At 42.5% G+C, this 11,739-nt stretch overlaps 1 pseudogene; it reads right to left on the bottom strand.

Annotated features, from left to right (window-relative positions):
* Positions 1-5,088, bottom strand: part of LOC131217487 (ABC transporter B family member 15-like) — a 55,406-nt pseudogene extending 50,318 nt beyond the window's left edge.
* Positions 5,089-11,739: the final 6,651 nt, after the last annotated feature.

Genomic DNA, 11,739 nt, shown 5'->3' with positions numbered 1-11,739 from the left:
AGAGGAGGGAGAGAGAGGTGGAGGCGGTTGCGGCTGGTGGTACTGATTGAGGGAGAGAAGGAAGGAGAGAGAGGTGGAGGCGGCCGCGGCTGGTGGTACAGAGAGAGAGAGAGAGAGAGAGAGAGAGAGAGAGAGAGAGAGAGGTGGAGGCGAACGTTGCTAGTGGTGGAGAGAGAGGGCTGCACGCGGAGGTCACTCGTGGCAGGGATTGAGGGAGAGAAAGGGCTGGTATGGTGGGCTTCGGAGAGAATGTTGCTGGGCTAGGGATTCAATGTAACCGGGACGACCGGTCTCTCACGGGGAAATTCCGCCTTGACGCCCACCGTTGATTTCAAACTTTTCCATCCGACGGCTAGCAAGTTGACAGCGCTCGACCTTACGGAGTGCTATGGTGAGGTCGAGTGTATAGTACCTTTTCCCTATATATATATATATATATATATATATATATATATATATATATATATATATATACTGTTTTTTAGGTAATGTTCATCTTATGATAGACGAGGGAGTGGATTTACAAATAAAACATGGTGGGCCACAGGATTTGGTGTGTGCCCCCGTTTGTATGTATGGTGCGTGAGTCAGCATCATGATGATGGTGAACTATGACTGTATAAGAGTGCATCTGGCTCGTAACTGATGAAGGGAGCCAAGTATAACAGAAGTAAAAGATGGAGAGTAGAAGTAAACCTGAGGATCGTATTCGATCGACTGGCAACTGGGAGATCGATGAAGTCATGAGCACTAGCTGCCTTAGCAGCAGCGATCACCTCTTCCATGGTTGCATCTTCCTTCCCGAAGAGGATGTTTTCTTTTATGGACGTCGCGAACAGGGCTGGCTCTTGGCTTACCAACCCCATTTGAGATCGTAGCCATTTCAGCTGTAGCCTCTGGATATTGATCCCATCCACCAGTATTTCTCCTCCCAAAGGATCGTAAAACCTCTGCAGCAGAGCTATCACCGTCAATTTCCCTGAACCGCTCCCACCCACCAGCGCCACTGCCTTTCCCGCAGGGACCGTCAGGCAGAAGCTATGGAAGATGATTGTATCGGGACGGGATGGGTAGGCGAACTCGGCGTTCTTGAATTCCACCTCTCCTGATATCGACTCGAGAATCTCTCCTTCCATGTTTTCAGGATCGATCTTGGGAATTCTCTTTATTACCTGCATTGTCCGTTCGCTGGCCGTTGAAGCTTCATAGAAGTACTTGAGGTTGGAAAGTCCTAAACCCAGTGCTCTGATGGGTGATCCATTCATAGAAACAAGATGCATGCAGAAGAAACGCTGCGTTAGGAAGATAAGAGATGAATGGAGGGATTTTTGTACTTAGAGAATACTCCGAAATTCATTTTTCATGGAAATCGAGTTTCTGTTCGCATAAACAAATAGCTGAGGAATTGATTCCATTTCTAGGGTTTTTTTTTTTTTTTTTTTGTCTCTAATTCTCCTAAAATTACATATTAAATGGCGATTTTGAAGTCATGAGAGGGCGGGTGTAGGCACCGGAAGTGGATCGCGTCCTCGCATGGTCTCCTTGGGGCCCACCGTAATTTATGGGTTTTATCCACACCGTTCATCCATTTTTTCAGGTCATTTTATGGTATGAGATAAAAAAAGTTGAGGCAGATTCAAGGCTCAAATGGACCACACAGTGGGGATTGAACACCGCCGTTAAAGTTTTGGATGGACAGGTTGATGGAAAATAAACATCATGGTGGGCCCTAGGAATGTTTTAACGGTAGGCGCCATTATCATGGCTGATTCCTATGTTGTGTATGTTGTGGTTGTTGTGCAGCACGCCAACAACGCAGTGAGCCTAGATCCAATCTCAGGCCTCACCCACAAACGATAAACAAGAATAAATATAATCTAGAAACAGATTAAAGCAATCCAAACAAACCACAAGACAAGTTATACGTGGAAAAATTTCAAACTAGGGTAAAAAATTACAGATGCAAACTTCCACTATGAAGACAAATGAAGATTATAAGGCAATATACTAACCTCTCTCTTGGAAGATCATAAAAAGTCCCTTGCTCATACCTTATAAATATTTTCCAATATTCACCTTAACCCTAGAATAGCCCAAGGAATACCTATTTATAGTTTAGGCAACTTTCCTTTCGCATCCTTGCGAAAGGCGACATTAAAATCTGCAGTCCTCATCGGATTCGGAAATGAATCTGCGTAACTAGGACTGGTCGTGCAGCCTGCACGACCGGTCGAGCGAACCTTACGACCGATCGTGAATGGGCCACGACCGGTTGAGCACCTCGGGACCAAAAAAAACGATGCTCGCTGGATTTTGAGTCAAGCTGGTCCACGACCAGTCGAGCGGGCCCCATGACCGGTCGAGAATGGCTCACGGCCGGTCAAGGACGGCCCCAAATGTGGCTCTACATCTCAACAGTAGTCTACTTGAGCATTGGGTTTGCCTCATTTTTGGGTTCACTTCCTAAATTCGTCTGAAAAATGAATGAACGGCTTGGATAAAACCCATACATCACGGTGGGCCCCACAGAGCCCCTGCCTGGACCGATATCCTTCCAGTGGCGTCCTGGCGGGGGCAGGAAGGACGCAATCCGCTTCAGTATGCACCGTGTAAAATATCATTCTCTGCAATTTCTCAGCTTGAGAATTTCGCAGGAGATTTGCAGATTTTGACAGGCTTCTCAGCGATATCATCAGAAAAGTTCAAAATAAAATATTTGAAAATGTTTATTACATGTTAATAAACAACTTTTATAAAAAGTATTTAAATAAATTATTTTTACTTCTAAATAAGTTTTCTGATAATATGGTGAAAATTTAAAATTGACGAGATTGTTTGCACAAGGTGATCCTGATGGTGGGGCCAACCTATTGGATGGGTTAGATGTCGTGAACACATGAAAGCCTGCAAAGACCTTAATTCAAGAGTCAAACCTGTGAAGTACCACGCATTCTAGAAAGGGGTGTTGAAAGCGTTACATGCTAAATTAACATAGAGTCAGATGTAAGTGATCATTATAAATTAATTTCTAAAAAGAGAAGGTTACAGGTTTATCAAGGTGGACAACAAGGCACGGTCCATCCATCGGATAACTTCCATCCTTTTTAAGTGCAAGTGCAATCCAACACTTCCACTATGTGGGCCACACCATCAGTCCTATCCACTTATCCAGTGGGCCACACGATCAAAACAATGTTTAACCACTAGTACATATATAACCAAATACAAGTTTGGTTCACACGATCGGTGTATATAGCACATTTTTTGCACAAGGTGATCCTGATGGTGGGGCCAACCTATTGGACGGGTTAGATGTCGCACGCAAATAAAGCCTTGAAGGACCATGACTCAAGAGTCAAACCTAAACCTGTTGTACTATAGACCTTTCAAAGTAACATCCATTCTAGTAAGGGGTGTAGACTGTAGAATACAACCGGGTGTAGGTGATTTTTCCTCATTAACAAGAGAAACTTAAGATATGCTTAGCAAAAGAATAAAATTTCGTTAACTTCCTATATCTGTTTTCAACACGTCTTAGGTTGGGGCACCGAACAAGGATAAAAAGGTAATTACAGCTAGGGGTGTATGCGAACCGAGCTACCTCGGTTAGCTCGCTCGACTCGACTCGAAAAAGCTCGATTCAACTCGGTTCAAAACTAAGTTCGAGATTTTTTTGAGCTCGAAAATGAGGTCGAGCCGAGTTCGAGTAGGCCCCAGCTCGACTCGACTCGGATCGAACTAGTTTGGTGACTCGGTTACTTTGCCATTGATGTTGCTCGCCAACTGTATGATAAAATGACTCAATGAAATGTGGCGGGTGGTAAGGAAGATTTGAACATGAAACAAATACTTTTTTTCTCTCTGTTTTTTTTTTTAATTTTTTAATTTTATGTTACTTAGAAAGTGTTTGAGAAAATACATGTAAAACCATTGCCTATATTTGTAAAACAGTGGGTTTTTAAAGATGCAGTTCAGGTTTTTCTGGAAATGCCTCAATGGCAAACTCGGCCCGAGTTGTTGACAGAACCGAGCCGAGTCAAGCTCAGCCACTGTTCGAGCCGAGCTGAGGCCAGCTCGACTCATTCGACTCGATGTACACCCCTACAGCTGGAAATGGAGACTAAAAAAGATAGTCACGAGAAAGAGAGAGACGGAGGCTTTGAGAGAAATACCTTCTCGCTGATAACATCTTGGAGGACGATTGAGTCATTAGAGATGCCCACGAGCACATCTGTAGTGCTTGTCAACTGGAGATCGAAGTATATTTTGCCTTATCAATGAAGCGAATTTAAAATAATATCCTATTAGTCTTGTCTTAGTACTACTGCTTTTAGATATCTGGCCCTCATCCTCGATGCCTGTCTCTCTCCGGTTCTCGACCAGCAATACCCCTCTGCCCATTATTTTCAGAATTACCCTCATATATTTACATATTTACAAGCAAGAATAATCCTAAGAACACACGGAAAATAAAGAAAGGGAGAAGAAAATGTTCATATCCATACCCAAGAAGCAAACCACCGATAATCCACATGCCAGGTACAATAGACTCACCGCATTCTACATATTCCATGGAGCCATTAGTCTCATCTAAAGAAAGAAAACGGTCATTGGTGAACATGTGCCACTTGTGTATTTCATCCAACTGGTGGAAAAGGTGAGCCCCACTTTGATGATCACCTAGGAAGAAATCAGTCTAGACGATCTACTTATCAGGCAGGCTACACGGGCAGGTCGGCTCAGAACTATCCATGCTTTTTCATGAGTGGCCGACCTGATTTCCTGCCGGGTAAATTTCATGGTGGGACTCACCTTATGCAGAGAGAGAGAGAGAGAGAGAGAGAGAGAGAGAGAGAGAGAGAGAGAGGAAACCTTGTTGGTTTTTTGAGTGAAGTCAGAATTGGAGTGGGAGGTACCACCGAGATTGTTCATAATCTGGCTAACAATGAAGAACCTGGGCGGCGAAGAGAAACCATCACAAACAGCGCCCAAAAAGCCAAGAGTCATCAGCAAAATATCTATCCGACCTGCATGCGCAAAGATTGCCCATAAAGAAGAGATCCGCTCCTCTTTTGTTCCCCTCTCCATCTTTCTCTTCTTCTTTTCTTCTCTACAAAACTCAGTAATGGTTTTGAATGCACCGAACCTTCGTTTACATGTTCTCTCTATATATACGTTCTCTCTGTATAAGGGAAGCCGATTGGCCACTGATGCCGCTCGTGTGTTGACGTCACCAAGTTATGTGGGTCCCATCATGTGGCATATATTATATCCAAACCGTCCGTCCATTTGGTGAGCTCATGTTAAGGCTTTAGCCAGAAAATAAGACTATCCAAATATCAATTGGGCCACGATATAAAAAGCAGTGGAGGATTGAACGTCAACCTGGGGTCACAGAAGTTTTGGATCAATATGATATTTGTTTGTCCTTTTCATCTAGTTCTATGTGACCTTATTAATTGATTAGATGGGAAATAAACATTGCGGCGGGCCCTGTGAGTATTTTAACGGTGAGAATTGTTGTTCCACTGCTATTTGTGGTGTGATTCACCTGAGCTTTTGATATGACTCATTTCTTGGCTCTTGCTCTAAAATAATCTTGCAAAATGTACGAACGGTGTTGATATAATAAATTCAACATTGTGGGGCCCATATAACTTTGATCTCCTTTGAACCGTTCGTACAACTGGAGATCGAGTAGCGTTAGTGCTCGTCTTTGCACGACACGTGCCCACACCATGATGTTTGTGAGAACTCAACCCCGTCAATTTGTTTTGCAAGCTAATTTTAGAACATGAAACAAAAATGGGGCCGGATCCAAGACTCAAGTGGGCCATACGAGAGGAAACAGCGAGGATTGAACAGCCACCGTTAAAACATTCATATGCCCACGAAGGTCTTGTATCAGATAATAATTTTATTTATTTATTTATTTATTTATTTATTTGGTGTTTTCAGCTCATCCCGGTGAGAATGACAGGAGCAGGAAGGTTTCTACGGTAGTAATTTCTTTCCAATGTTCCCTCTCACATGGCACACCTGAGTCTTGGATCCAGTTCAGTTTACATTAATTATACTAAAATGAGCCTGCAAGAACGGATGAAAGGGGTGGATTTCTCGCGAACATCGCGGTGGCCCCACCTAGGTTCCTAGGCGGGAACTTCCTCCCAAATCGCAGGAAATCGGCGTCCAATCCGTGTCCTCCATGACTCACTGTACTCTTATCGTACCGAGTAAACTCTGTTGAGCCCACCGTGAATGCATATGGTTTATCCGCACCATCCATACGTGTTTTCATAGAGCTCAAAATTGAAGCATATTTTAAAGTGGACCATTCTACAGGAAACAGTAGAAATATTGATTTTCACCTCGAAACCTTCCTGCGACCCGCAGTTATGTTTATTTGTCATCTAACTTGTTCATAGGATTACATAGACATACATAAAGGGAAAACGAAAGTATCAACTTGATCTAAAACTTTTGTGGTTAAAATAAATTTTCAACTGTAGACGTTTAATTAATACTTTTTCTTGGAGTGTGGTCTACTTGAGATTTGTATATGCTTCGTTTTTTACTTTAAGACCTAAAATTATATATTAAAATGGATGGACGGAGTGGATAAAATACGTGAATGACAGTGGGCCCCCAAAGAGTTTACTCAATACGCAATCTGCTTTCCCATATATAACCTACATCTATCGTCTAGACTTAATATTTTTTATGCGAACTGATATGGTAGATGCTGGATTATCAAAATTTTGCAAAGCCCTCCTTCCTACGGACTGGAATCCTTCATCCTAGGTAAAGTCCATCTTGTTGTGATAGGAATGAAACACTTGTTTAAAACAACAAGTTTGTGTGCCTAGCATGATGTATATGTGAAATCCACTCCGTCTATAAGGTTCCATGATTAAAGTTAGGTTCAATGGCTAAAAGTCAGCTACCGGGCCACAACACATGGTACAACAAAGATAGGATGTCAACCATAGTTTTGCAAGTGGGGCCCACCTGGCATGTGAACTTTCATCAAACGTGTTAATCCATTGTAACTCATCGAGTTCAAACCAAGATGAAAAATTGAGTTTATACAAAACTCAGGCAACCACCCTATGCCAACTAAGCAGTTTTGGCATATCAGTTTTATTTTGTACATGAACCCGAGTTAGCTCGGTTAACTCGCTGGACTCAACTTGAAAAAGGTTGATTCGACTTGGTTTGAAATTGAGTTCGAGCCGAGTCAAGTTGATTTTTGGAGCTCGAGAAAATTTCGACCTGAGTTCGAGCTTGTTTGATCTCGAATCGGCTCGGTTCAAACCTCAACTCAAATTGACTCAGATCGAATCAGTTTGGTGACTCGATTATTTTGATATTAACACTGCTCACCAAGTGTTTGATGAAATGACTCAACCAAGTCTTGTTTTGGGTGCATACATTCTTCGTGGGATCGGCTGGTAGCAAGGAAGGTATGGATACAAAATAAATCACTACAAAAAACAAAAAACTTTAAATGATAAAACTACCATCGTATCTTGATTTTGATGATGTTTGCCAAGTGTTTGATGAAATATCTGTAAATTGTTGGTGCTGTTTTGCATAATGGAGAAATTGAAGGTGCACTATGTGTTCGAGAAAATGTCGCACATTCTTGAAATTGGCTTGAACTGGCCCAAGTTATTGACCGAATCGAGCTGAGCTGACCAATTAAGGTCGAGAGCCGAGCCGAGTTCAAGTTGGGGTTATGATGTAGGACGTGGCACCAATCCATTCCTAGCATGGTTGGACCAAAAGAAGGTGAACTGTAAATTGGCTATAACTTTTGATCCGAGTAATATTATGGGGCACACCTGACCGAGTATCATGAGCTGAAGTAGGACGGATTCTTTTGAAGTAGAGGGGACTGATGTAGAGCGGGTTGCGGACACTTTCATGTCCAAAATGGACTAGAGAAGGCCCGATTGAAGGCGAAGGTGATCCTGACCGTTAGAACCTTACAACAGGTGTATCTCGCAAACCGGAATGAGTTACTCTTACCATATATGATTTTGGGGTAGGAGAAGTTACTCTAGCAAACCAACCCGACATAGCGGGTTACCCACACCGAATTTACGAGATTCCATCAAATCGACGGTCAAAAATCTATTTTATTTCTGTTTTTACTATTTATAATAAGTTTTAGTTTGAGTTGTGTCCAACATAAAAAGTGTTTAGAAAAATTAGGAGAATAACCTGGTTAAGCCAAATAGGACACTATAAATAAATTTACTATTTGTAATAAGTTTCAAATTTTAGGGAATTTGAGTTGGAGTTTGATTCTGAAACTTCTTCCAAGGTTTAGTATCACTATTTAAAGGATTGTAAATTTGTTTTTATTATCTATTAATGAAAATTTAAATTTATTAGAATTTATTTCTATTCTTTCCTATTTTTTCCTCGTGGATTCGAAGCATCTTTACGAGAAGTTTATAGAAGCTCCATGGATTCGGAGTAGTTATCCTTGAGGAAGACGGTAATTGACCTCATCACGTTCATCCTTGTGTCAAGTTAGCTGCTGGCTAAGCTCAACTCAATTCAACTCGTGTACAACTCTAGTTTTTATGGGGATTAATTTCAGATGTGGTTTGGCTAGTAACGTTGCCAACAACTAGCGGTGATTTGTGGATCCCACCAAAATGTATGGGTTTTTGTAACACGCCGTACTTTCAGTACTCGGGTGTTACCCTTTTAAAACTCGAGACCCGTCAACCTAATGACTTAACTTAACACGCACAGGTTAGGATTTCCCAAGCAGCATTGAGACCATCCGCCACGACTCGGGAGACTCAACTTATGCTCCACACCAATCAAAGAGGTAAGCATGATCAAATAACCTAAGCTAGATCATTTTTTTAAGACAACTTGTGTTGGCATTATTTCAAGGACTAAATCCCCGAGAGTCAACGGATAGGCAATAGGGTATTTCTGCGTTGAAGACACATATTTAATTGTTGAAAACAAGTATCGAACTCAATTAACCAACAGATCACATCATTCGGGCCAAATTCAGCCCTAAAAGGCATGATACGACCCACTTGGGCCTCGGCCCTACCCCAAATTGGGCCGGGACCCTTATGACCAGTCCCCAAGACAGTTGAGCGGGGCGGATCAAGCACCAGAGTCGTGATGAGCCCCCAAAGCTAGGCTCACGTACACCTCAAATACTAATGCACAAGGTGTATTGGATGATTACTTAATAACAAACCATGGTTAACCGAACCATATTACAAACAAATTTCTCAGGAACGTTCCCGCCAGCACCCTGTTTAAAAGAATCGACCTTTGAGCTTCTAGGTGGCCCACCCTGGTCATTTTTCGGACGATCCACACCGTCCATTTCACTCACATGGGTCCACTAATCAAAACCATATAAGGGTTTAGACCTGCTCATAGGAACAAGAGAGATAAGAGATGGACCGTCCATTCCCCATCATGAGGATAGGTAGAAGGTCTGAAACTTCTCTTTTTTTTAGGATGGGGAGGGCGGCGACGCAGCGCTGTCTCCCGAGGCTGCAATAACACCTACCGTCAGCCTTCTCCCTCTCTGCCTATATAAGATAAGGTTCAGCCCTCCTAGCCTCCACATAGAGAAGAGGTTAGCAGTGAGAGAAAATAGAGAAAACAGAGTGATAGGGTGAGCGTTTGGTGAGCTCAACGCGCACTGTCCCCACTCAGTCCGTGGAAGACGGACCGAGCCGAGTCGGTGTAAGACCGCGGCCACACCACTTGAGTGGGGAGAGAGAAAGAAAAGAGAGAGAAAGGACCAAGGTGGAGGACCTCATGAGCCGGGGATGGTGGTAATGGGACACTATGCTCGAGCTGTCGGCCTACGCTGGGTGTTGAGCCCCCTGTAGTGACCATTGAGTTGCTTAAGTTGGCTGATTGTAATTGGATTAATAACGGCTGGCTAATCATGCATTCATAGCATATTGGCGATGACGGATGGCTAATTCTGGATGCTGTAGCACGTGCCCTAGAGTTGTTGGGGTATCGTTTCGCTAGCTCCCAGACCATCGACTATTGACCCCTGTCCGACTGGATGATTTTCCCAGGTCGATGATTTGCAGGGTGACGAGCCCAAGTCCGGTTGGATGTGCATCTCCAGGCCGATGTGCATTCATGCATCCATGTATGTAATGAGACTGCATATTACCTGTTTTGGATTATTGCTTGTTTTTCCTTTTAACTATGTTTACTAAGGCAGAGATGTGTAATCTTGAGGGGAATTTACACTGAGCTGGCCACTCATCCATCAATTATCCAACCGTACAGAACATGCAGGGACGAACGTAGAAGGTGTCGATGCTAACCTTGATGATGCGACCATGGAGCCAGAGGAGTATTACAAGGACGAGCCCCATCAGGATGCAACGGCATATATTTGGTGTTAATCAGTAGTTGATACTTTATATTTTAGTGGTTTGGTATTTTGGACTTATGGATTTTTGTAACTAAGACCCCCAGCTGAGCGGGTCAAATTTTGAGCTCTCATGAATATGCATGCTTCTGTTGGCTATCGCACTCTGAGTTTACATTCCGCTGTTTCTCTGATTCATTAACTCCCGGATTTTTGAAAATGAGTCTCGTACTCGGGTTTTAGAAATCGGGGCGTTACAGTTTTATCCACCCGTCGATTCATTTTCCATATCATTTTAGGACTTGATTAAAAAAAATGAGGCAGATCTAAATCTCAGGTGGACCACTCCATAGGAAAACAATAGTGATTGAATGTCCACTACTAAAAATCTCCTAGGCCCACTGTAATGTTTATTTGAAATCTAACATATTAATTAGGTCATACAGACTTGAATGTCCATTGTTAAAATTCTCCTAAGCCCACTGTAATGTTTATTTAAAATCTAACATATTGATTAGGTCATACAGACCTGAATGTTCATTGTTAAAATTCTCCTAGGACCACTATAATGTTTATTTGAAATCAAACCTATTGATTAGGTCATACAGACCCGAACGAATGGAATTTCAGCTTGATCCAAAACTTTTATGACCCAAAGAAGTTTTTAATGGTGGGTGTTCAATCAACATTATTTCATGTGATGCGGTCCAGTTGAGATTTGGATCTACCTCATTTTTGGGCTCATATCCCTAAATCGCTGTCCCACTACCCGGTCGGTCGACTGGGTCCCAACCCGGTGGACCGGGTAGTGGGCCACAATAGTTTAGATCGAGCTGATCTTTGTATTTTCTATTAATAAATATCTTTTTGACCTTATCAACGGGTTGGATAGAAAATAGAAATTACGTGTCTGCTTAAGGTGGGCCCTAGGAAGTTTTTATTTGTGGGCATTCAATCGCCAATGTTTCTTGAGATGTGTTCCACCTGAGATTTAGATATGCCTAATTTTTACATCATGCAACATGCATGACAAGCCCCACAGACCTTGTTGTTTCACGTACTGCAAAACCAGATGTTGCAGAAGTCATGCTTTGAGAAGATGATATAGTGGATCCCTTTCTGTGACAATGTGTCTAAATGATCTACTGTACACGTGGCATGTTATGAGATGATACTAATAATGGAGCTGGGAATTGACCATGAAATGCATGGAATTGACCGTGAAGTGAAGAGGATTGACCGTGAAATGCATGGAAATGACCGTGAAGTGAAGAAGAATTGTCGGGATTGATCGTGAAATGCATGGAATTGACCATGAAGTGAAGGGGAATCGTCGGAATTGACCGTGA

Source organism: Magnolia sinica, chromosome 10 (genome assembly GCF_029962835.1).
Source record: "Magnolia sinica isolate HGM2019 chromosome 10, MsV1, whole genome shotgun sequence".
Lineage (NCBI taxonomy): Eukaryota > Viridiplantae > Streptophyta > Magnoliopsida > Magnoliales > Magnoliaceae > Magnolia > Magnolia sinica.
This window is presented reverse-complemented; position numbering and strand designations above follow the sequence as displayed.